We start from the raw sequence: 9324 nt of genomic DNA on the forward strand, positions 1-9324 counted from the left end.
CACTCTCTCTCTCTCTCTCTGAATTCTGAGATTGTTTCCTTTTATCGGCCCAGTCCGGGGAGGGCTCTTGGGAGGTGTGGGATATTACCAAATGATCAACAGGTGTCCTCAAAATTCCAGCTGCATATAGGAGCTCCCTCTCTGAAAGCGCACCTGGGGGAGGGGTAATCGACAATGTAGATTTAAGATAATGATGCTTAGGTTACTCTAGGTCACTTTCCAAATCCTATCATGCCCGGGCTGGGGAATTCCCTGATTGATAAAGCATTCCCTCCTTCCCCAGGCATAGCGGTTGCTCGGGATGGAATTAAGGGTGGGGCAACACCAAAATGGAGTACCTGCCCTGTCCTTCTTCCCAGGTGGAGCAATTGCTCAAGACAGCGCCAAAGCAGGGAACTCTTGTCCCAAGAAAAGCCAGAATTCCTAACTGTCTACCTAACAGATTCACTGAAGGCAAAAACCTTAAGGAAAATGAAATTATAAATGGTCAATTTAGGATTTTAGGAGAGTACCATGATCAGTTTTCCACTGGGAAAAATTAATTTGGAGTTTCATGGAAAAGACTTTAATACTTTCTGATCACAAAGATTATCCTTTTTCCATTTTTGCATTCCCTTTCTCCAGAACTTTCAGAATAAATGAGAGGTTTATCCTGGTGTATTAGCTCAGTTAATAACTATGAAGGAAAAAGTTAACCACCTCCCTCTCACACCAAAGTATTCTAATTCCCAGGAATCTTCCAGAAGATAAATGACTTTCTTATAACTACACTGAATCTCCTTGACTTCTGCACAATTAATGTAAAGAGCAATGTAAGCCCAGATCCACAGTCAGATTCTAATACTTAATCACACCTAGATTGACTTCTGTAATATATGTAATATAAACAAGGCCATGCTCACATAGCCTGAAATACGCAGGTTTTAAAAACACTAAATCATTTATATTTTGATACTCCTCAACATATTTCTGCCTTTCTTAATCTTTTTGGGGGGGGTCTACATTATATACTTGAAAGCCTTAAAATTTCTTAAGAACTTGCTGTATAGTATAGTTTCAAAAACTTATTATTTTAACTACTTTATTTTTCCAGTAATGACAGCATTTCCTGATCACTCTTCTGTGAACACACATATTAATATCTACTTAAAATCCTGGAATGGAAACCAGGTGGAAATTTTTCAGTAACATTAAACTTTGATAACTTAATATGTTATATTAGGGACAGAGGCATACTCAAACTAAAATAATTATTCCATTGATCCATAGTCAGGTCAAGCTATTCATGAACCAAAATTCTGGTGAAAAGGTTAAATTGATATTCTTTATTTGATCTTCAGAAGCTTGTGATTATTTAATATGTAGTGGGATTTATATATGAGTTGATAACTTATTGGTTTTCAAACCTTAAATAGGTTATTTATTGAGCATACTATATATAATGTGCTTTTCATCAATACACTGTACCACAAATCTGCAGTATTTTACCACTTACTTTAAAATCAGCAAAGTGAGCAAAACGCACTTATGGTAGTTTATATAGTCAGCATTGGCCTTCCAAACTGGTCAGAGATTGAGTACGTTGTTCTACGCAGGATTAAGTAAAAGGTACATATCTGAGGCTCTAAATTAAAAATCTATTGTTGCAAAGTTCCCAAAGTTAACATTGTAAAAACTTTTCATCTGTAATAATTATAAAAAGCCATATGTACTGTTTATCTAAGAGTAGTGCCCCAATTAAGTAAGTAAGAATTTGAGTTTGAACTTGAAATTTTAGTATGGTAAATTCTATTAAAAATTCAGTTCTTAAAAATATATATATATATAAAGTAAAGCAAAATTATAAAATGAGTTACAGTTTTAAAAATCCAATGCCTTAATATTTTTGTTAATTTTCTAAAAAGTCTGGAAATATTGGTTCAAAGCCTTTTAGTTGCTATGAAAACAACCTAAAATTAACTGTCCAGTTACATCTTTAATAGGGGAAACATCAGTTTTTCTATTTTCAGGAGAGAAAACATTTTTAAAAATAGGTAGGCTTTTTATTTCTTTTGCTTTCAGCATTCAGGAACTTGTTTTTAAAATAGGTTAAACTCATCCTGTGAAAAGCTACATCTCTGACTATTTCATATTAATATTGTCTATTTAAGTAAATTATTTAATCAAGGAGTAAAAATTAAGAAATCCTCTACAGCTCTTCTACTTAATGCGCATAACCAATTACATCAGCATTCAGTAAGGTAGGGATTCCTGTTAAAGGGTTAACAAAGAGACATTGATGATTCTGGCTTCATGATTCTTATCGCCACTATATTGCAAACATAAGGAGGAAAAAATAGGTCAAATAACTATGTTTTCTCTTCCTTAGTTACTCATTTTACTTTAATTCACAGTGAATTTCACATACTTTGAAATGTTAAAAGTAACCTTAGATTGTTTCATGCAGTAATGATATAGTTAAGAAGCTCCTTTAAATAAATATGGCAAGTTTCATTCATCTTAGATGCAGGTGATATGAGAAAACTTCACAATTTCATGGGGAATGATGGGTGGAAGAAAAATTGCTCATTCCAATTGCACTGATGGTAAACACAAATGAGGGTCAGAATCTTGGATTTTAGCTAAAATAGATTCTTATAGTGAAGGAAGAAACATTAGCATAATAAAAATACTGATAAATGTAATAAAAATAAAAATACTCTTAATAATCATCAATTATTCCTATCCTAACAGGATATTATAATATGTGCATACAATACCAATAACATTAGTGAGATTTTACTGTGTTAAATTTCAAACAAGAAATTTGCAATTTTTTTTTGATTTGTGTTTATTTATTTATTTATTTATTTCAGCATATTATGGGGGTACAGATGTTTAGGTTACGTATGTTGCCCTTGCCCCCCCCTCCCCCTCAAGTCCGAGTTTCAAATATGTCCATCCTTCGGGTGGTGCGCATTGCATTCCCTGTGTATACAAATACCCATCCCCTCCTCCCTCCTCCTCCCTCCTCCCGCCGCCCTGCCCAATTTTTAAATTGTAACATAAAGCAATATTTCTTCAAAAAATCAAATTTCTGTACCCAAAATGGGTTTAAAATTATAGTAAGACTTAGTGATAAAACATGAACCCCCCAAATCTACCTCCTATGCAAGGAACTCTTTTCATATTTTTTCTCTCTCTGAAATTTGATCTTTAGGAGATTAGCAGGTAGTGCACTGAGCCAGAAAGAGCACTTTCTCCCAGAGGTTTGAAGGACTTTGTTAGATGTGGAGCCATGAAAGTCAGTGTCTGGCGGAACTGTAGTGTCCTGTTATTAGGGAACTACTGATTCATTAGGAATTCTAATGCCATAATACATTTGTCTCAAGTTTCATTGACCAAACCCATTGTCTTCCTGTCTGCTGCTTCAGGGCTAGTTTAGGCAACAGATGAGAGAGCAACAGAGTCATATGCCACTAAGGTAGTTTTAAATTAGAAAAGTGAAGAGACGTGCTCTGAATCCATTGCCTTATTTTTGTTTTTTTTTCACATAGAAGAAGTGGAGGTAACACAGAAAAATAAAGGCTGATTCATACATTAACATCCCATTCAAAACATTGGCCCCAGACCAATTAGGAGCCTTTCTCCTACCTCCAGGGCTACCTTTCACGTATCAGTGTGAAACTCTCAGAGGAGGTCTGTATCCATTGTCTATCCATCAACCCCTTTTATTCTCAGGGAGTTAGCCAATGTAAGTAGAAAGTGTTGCCCAGAATATCTTCAAGGTTACAAATCATTTAGCAAAGATAATAAGCAATGTATCAGCTAAGGATGATGGCATGGCCAAAGAATCAGACTTAAATAGGTAATTCTATCGGCTTAAAAATTATAAAAACAAAAATTCATATCTCTTTTGGTGTAAGAGACATAGAAATGCTGGCTACTTGAAATTTCACAGAGCCATGACCAATAGGATTACTATAAGATTGCTGAATTTTATGCTTTCAAAAACTAGTATATCTAACACAACATTTAAAATCGTATCAATTTTTAAAATTACCACTTATGAAAGATTTTGTGATGTAAACTCAGTGGTTTGCTGAGCTCATAGCAACCCGTGAGGGTCAATTGTTCAATTTTCAGGAATTTTGCTTATTTAAGTAACCATTATTAAAAATAAAATTACATAAACCTATCATTAGGAAGCTAAATTAAAAGTAAATAAATACAACTTATTACTTCCAAATGATTTTACTTCATTTTATTGTCATCCTGAGGTAATTTACAACTATAGCATTGGTATGGTAGAAATACTATATAATGGTATGCTATTGTGAATCTCTTTCTAACTTCTTATTCAATAACTCTACATTGGCAGCTGGAAACTGGCCATGGTAAGACTATGTACATCACAGAAATCATCAAACACCATGATAAGGAATTTTTTCCCTTCTGGAGAGCCAGTTATTAAACATTTACCAGCATACCACTGGCTATAAATCCTATGGTGAAGCAACCAACTGATAAGAGCTCTATGTGTGGGAAAGGACCGTGAAGTCAAAGGATTACCAACAAGAATAGAGAGCACTGTGGGCTGCTGTGGTAGTTTCTAAAACTTGAAAAAATACACTGTGTACACATGTATGTAATTTTGTAAATTAGAACTGCAAAATAATTTTTGTCTACTATTACAGTTGACCTGAAGCTGGAAATAAGAGAAACAAAATTCCATATAATTTCTCTATGTATTCCTAAACATTTTAATACATAATGAATTATTATAATTTTGATATATTTGAATTTATCAAAATATTCAGTTGGAAGTACTGGATGCTATATAAACCTATCTAATGTCTGCTTATGGTTATAGTAATACTGATTTTTCTTTTCCCCGGGGCAACAGAATTGGGTCTTATATGATTTTTTATGTATACTGTTATATAAGACATTCAGATATAAAGCAAAATCAGAAATATGAGACTGTGGAAAGCTTTATGATTTTAAAAATAAGAATTTTATTCATCTCACAATGAGCCATGTCTTTAAAATATTCAATACTATTCAATGCAATTTACCATGTGAATTTCGTCAGTCTGATACTACTGTTACTATTCCTGTATTGGGATGCTACTATTTTAATAAGTTTTAGTTTAAATTAATCTTGAGATTGGATATAGCAAATATAAGACTGAATTTAAATACTTAAGAGGAAAAAATATTTCTATTGTTTTCTTTATCCATAGGCATTGCAGAAGAATTAATTTATTTCATGTGATAAGGTACATTTTTCTAGGGAACAGATATGGTTCTAATGGACTGAAATTGTTGTTGATGTGAAGTGATTCAGACATAGTATAGATAATGGCAATATTTATAATGACTTTCATAAGGTTGTTCATCAAACAATAAAAGTTTTGTTAAATTTAATATATATTTATATATGTTTATACATATTGTGTTAGAAGTTAAAACCTACCTTTTTGTAGGCACTGGGAACATTAACCTTCTCTAAGATAGAATTATACATTTTGCATAAGAATTGTATCCTGTATGATAATTATTATGTTAGACTATTTTTTTATGATTATTGAACTAAAATATTTATTTATTTATTTATTTTATTTCAGCATATTGTGGGGGTACAGATGATTAGATTACATATGATGCCCTTGCCCCCCCTCTCCCCCAAGTCCGAGCTTCAAGTGTGTCCGTCCCCGGGGAGGAATATTTTGATCCTTTGTTTTTATAATTTGATACTATGACATATACACTATACTACTCATTAAATATTTCTGTCCCCAAGTTTCTAGTAATTTTGATACAGTTCTGCTTTTATATTAACGGTCCTGGTCAATGGACCCCTGTTAGGAAAAATGTCATCTCTAGGAAAACATATATAAAATCAATTGACTTTCCTTTCTGCAAAGAGTAACATTCTGCATTTTTTTATATGTTTGCTGGCCATTATTCTGTCTTCTTTTGAAAGGTTTCTGTTCATGTACTCAATTATAAAAAACGATGGTGATCTAGCATCTCTTATATTTTCCTGGATAGAGCTTGAGCCCATCCTCCGAAGTGAGGTATCACAAGAATGGAAGAATAGGCAACACATATACTTGCCATCAAACTGGCACTGACTGGTCAACACTAAGGTGCTCACACAGTAGTAACATTCTTTGGGAGTTGGGGGTTTGGGGGTGGGTAAACTCACAACTAATGAACGCGGTGAGCGTTGCAGAGCGGGAAAGGGCACGTCTCAAATCATGGTTGGGATGTGGCAAAGTCATAACATGTAACCAAAATGTTTGTACCCCCACAATTTCATGACATAAAAAAAAATTAAAAACATAAAAATAAAAAAAGAGTAACATTCTGTATATTTAATGTTTTTACACTTTTCTACTAAAACAGAATGGTGTTTTCACCTCAAGAAAAAATACCTTTTCTATGGCCAAATATTCTCCTTGCTTAATGTGAACTTTTAACTTGAAATTTTAAAAAATCTAATTTATTACATGCAAGAAATTTGAGTTTCACACCTAAAATGATGCCTACAATACTAGAGCATTTTAAATTTAAACTGATGTTCCTATGTAGTGAAAGTATCACAAATTTTTAATTATGAATATGAATCCATGTAACCTGTTTGTACAGAAAAGAGTTAATGTTTCTTTTGTTACTGTTTTTTATTTACTAGAAGAAAAGAATAAATCATGATTTCTTCATGAATGAGTTATTTGTATGTGTTTGATTTGTGAAAAGAAGTCATATGCTATTTTATTTTTAAGAACTACCTTTATATATATATATAGGGTAAATATAAATTGGTAAGGACAAAAGAATCCACTTTATGGTACATGAGTCAAAATGTCTTGGGAAAGTAGTATACAATAATGCTCAGTAGTGAATTCCTTCAAGATGATTATTTAAAATATAAAAACATAATTATTTGTATAACATCTTCTCATACATAGAACAGGTTTTTGACTTTAAGCCATATTCTAGCAATTATGAGCTGATACTGTGCAAATTGGCCAAAGGGTATCCCTTTCTGATGATAAATAAGAGTAAAGAATTGGAGGAAATAAAAGAAATCACAATTATAATGGACTGAAAGAGAAACATCTTGACAGAACTTTACTTTCAGTATAAAATAACTTCCTCTTTTCAACTTACATTGATGTTGCATTTGTATTCACTATGCATATTATTTTGGCGTTAATATATATTACCATCACTAATGCCTAATAACACAGACTGCAGTGTGCCTGGCTTCAAAATATACCTCAGCAATTTTTTTTGAGAAACAGGGAAATATGTGCATCTCTCTGGGAAAGAAAATCAAGAGATTCTTAGTTGTAGATTAAAAGGCTGATGCTAAGCTATCTTTACTGAATATTTTAAATGTTGCCGGTTGCTAATATTTAGAATAAATAACATAAGAGACATTAAACCCCAATAGGCATGTAAAAGGACAGTATAATTTTTGTTTGAAAATGTATTTAAATAATCTCGATTTTTTCAGTTTAAAATTAGGGATTTTTTATGCGTTGTATTTTTCTATAAAGGATCGTGTAGAGATCATCAAAATGCCATTGTATTTAAATCTATTCTTCTTATTCAGTCATACTTGTGTCCACTGTTGGCATTAATCTTTTTCCCTTATTAATGGCTTGAAATTCAGACTCACAATATTATATTGCCACTGGATATGTCAGGCATAGGAACAGAATTCTATTTATAAATGCATCTACTGCTAATCTGAAATTATTAGAAAGGAAGTAGAGAAAAAGCACATCACAGTCTTATACAGAAATATTAATGTAGTGAAATATATTTACTGTGTTACCTAAGATGTGACAGTAGTCCCTTAATCTATGAGAAAAATCTCCTCTGCTGTAGCAGCAAATATAAAGGAAAGATGCATATTATGGATTTTTTGAGTATCAGCATATCACTCTGCTGTAATATATCATGCTTCATCGTGACACATTCCCCCATTTGTCGCTTTCTGTCATGTCACTGTATCTCAAAACGCACAACATTGCCCAATCTTTTTTTTGTTTTTAGTAGCAAATGGACACCAAATATTTAACACAGAAAACAGAACTATTTTAAAAACCAGGTAGTCTTAGCCAAAAGCTATTTAAATGAATATTTCAAGGACTGGGTACCAGGGAAAGTGACTATTTAAATGTATATTTGAAGGGGTTGAATATCTAGTAGAAACAAATGTTTCCCTTTACTTATAAGCATTTTATTCTTAAACAACTAGGTCTCCTTTCCTTCCCATTTGATTGTACTCTAAAATGTGTTCCTATTTTTTTCCAGTCAAAAAAGTGGTTTAATTTTTATCAATATAAAAATACTGAAACAAACTGCCTTTACCAGCTTTCATATTTAAGCATTTCAAGTTAATGTTTTAAAATTGTTCTTTGAATAAATACATAAACATATGCACATGTATTAAATACTTAGGACTCCATGTTAGAATGCAAGCAATAGAAGCCACAAGAAGCGCAAAGCCATCAGCTGTCTTGCTGACATTGCTACTTGAGGACTGGTGCTATCAGAACCAGTAGGCTTCTGCCAACATTCCAGATACATCCAGATAGAATAAAATGGAAATGCTTAAGTAAATAGAAAGGAATTGTTATCATTCAGCTACCTTCTCGTATAATCATGTCCCATGAACTTTTTTGTACAGATGGAAAGGATTCTCTAGCATCAATGACTATCTCAAACTAATTTGAAAAATATTTTGAACTTTCACCACATAATTTAGTCTGTAGGAAATTTTCTGAAACCCTTTGAGTCAGCACCAAGGAGAGCTCCCAGATTTTGTGCTCTCAGATCGACCCTGCACTAAAAGTGGTAATACCTGACATTTAGCCCTATGCTAAGAGCTTTGCACAGATTATTGTATTATTTAAACCTCATGGCATTATTGTTAAGTAGCTATTATTATTGGTTGTAGATGAGTACTTAGGCTCAGAGAGTTAACAGGGACTGATTTTTAACTTCTGCTTTAAAGCTCTCAGATCCCTGAAAAACATCCTTATATAATTTGCAATTTTTATTGTTTTTGATAAATAATATATTTATGTTAAATATGTTAATATTAATATATTATATTTAGGTTATGTTAATATAACATGAATATTATGTTAAAGTAGTAATCTTTCAATATGTGGCAAAGTCATAACATGTAACCAAAATGTTTGTACCCCCACAATTTCATGACATAAAAAAAAATTAAAAACATAAAAATAAAAAAAGAGTAACATTCTGTATATTTAATGTTTTTACACTTTTCTACTAAAACAGAATGGTGTTTTCACC

The sequence above is a fragment of the Propithecus coquereli genome, unplaced genomic scaffold (assembly GCF_000956105.1).
Source record: "Propithecus coquereli isolate 6110/MARCELLA unplaced genomic scaffold, Pcoq_1.0 Scaffold74, whole genome shotgun sequence".
NCBI lineage: Eukaryota > Metazoa > Chordata > Mammalia > Primates > Indriidae > Propithecus > Propithecus coquereli.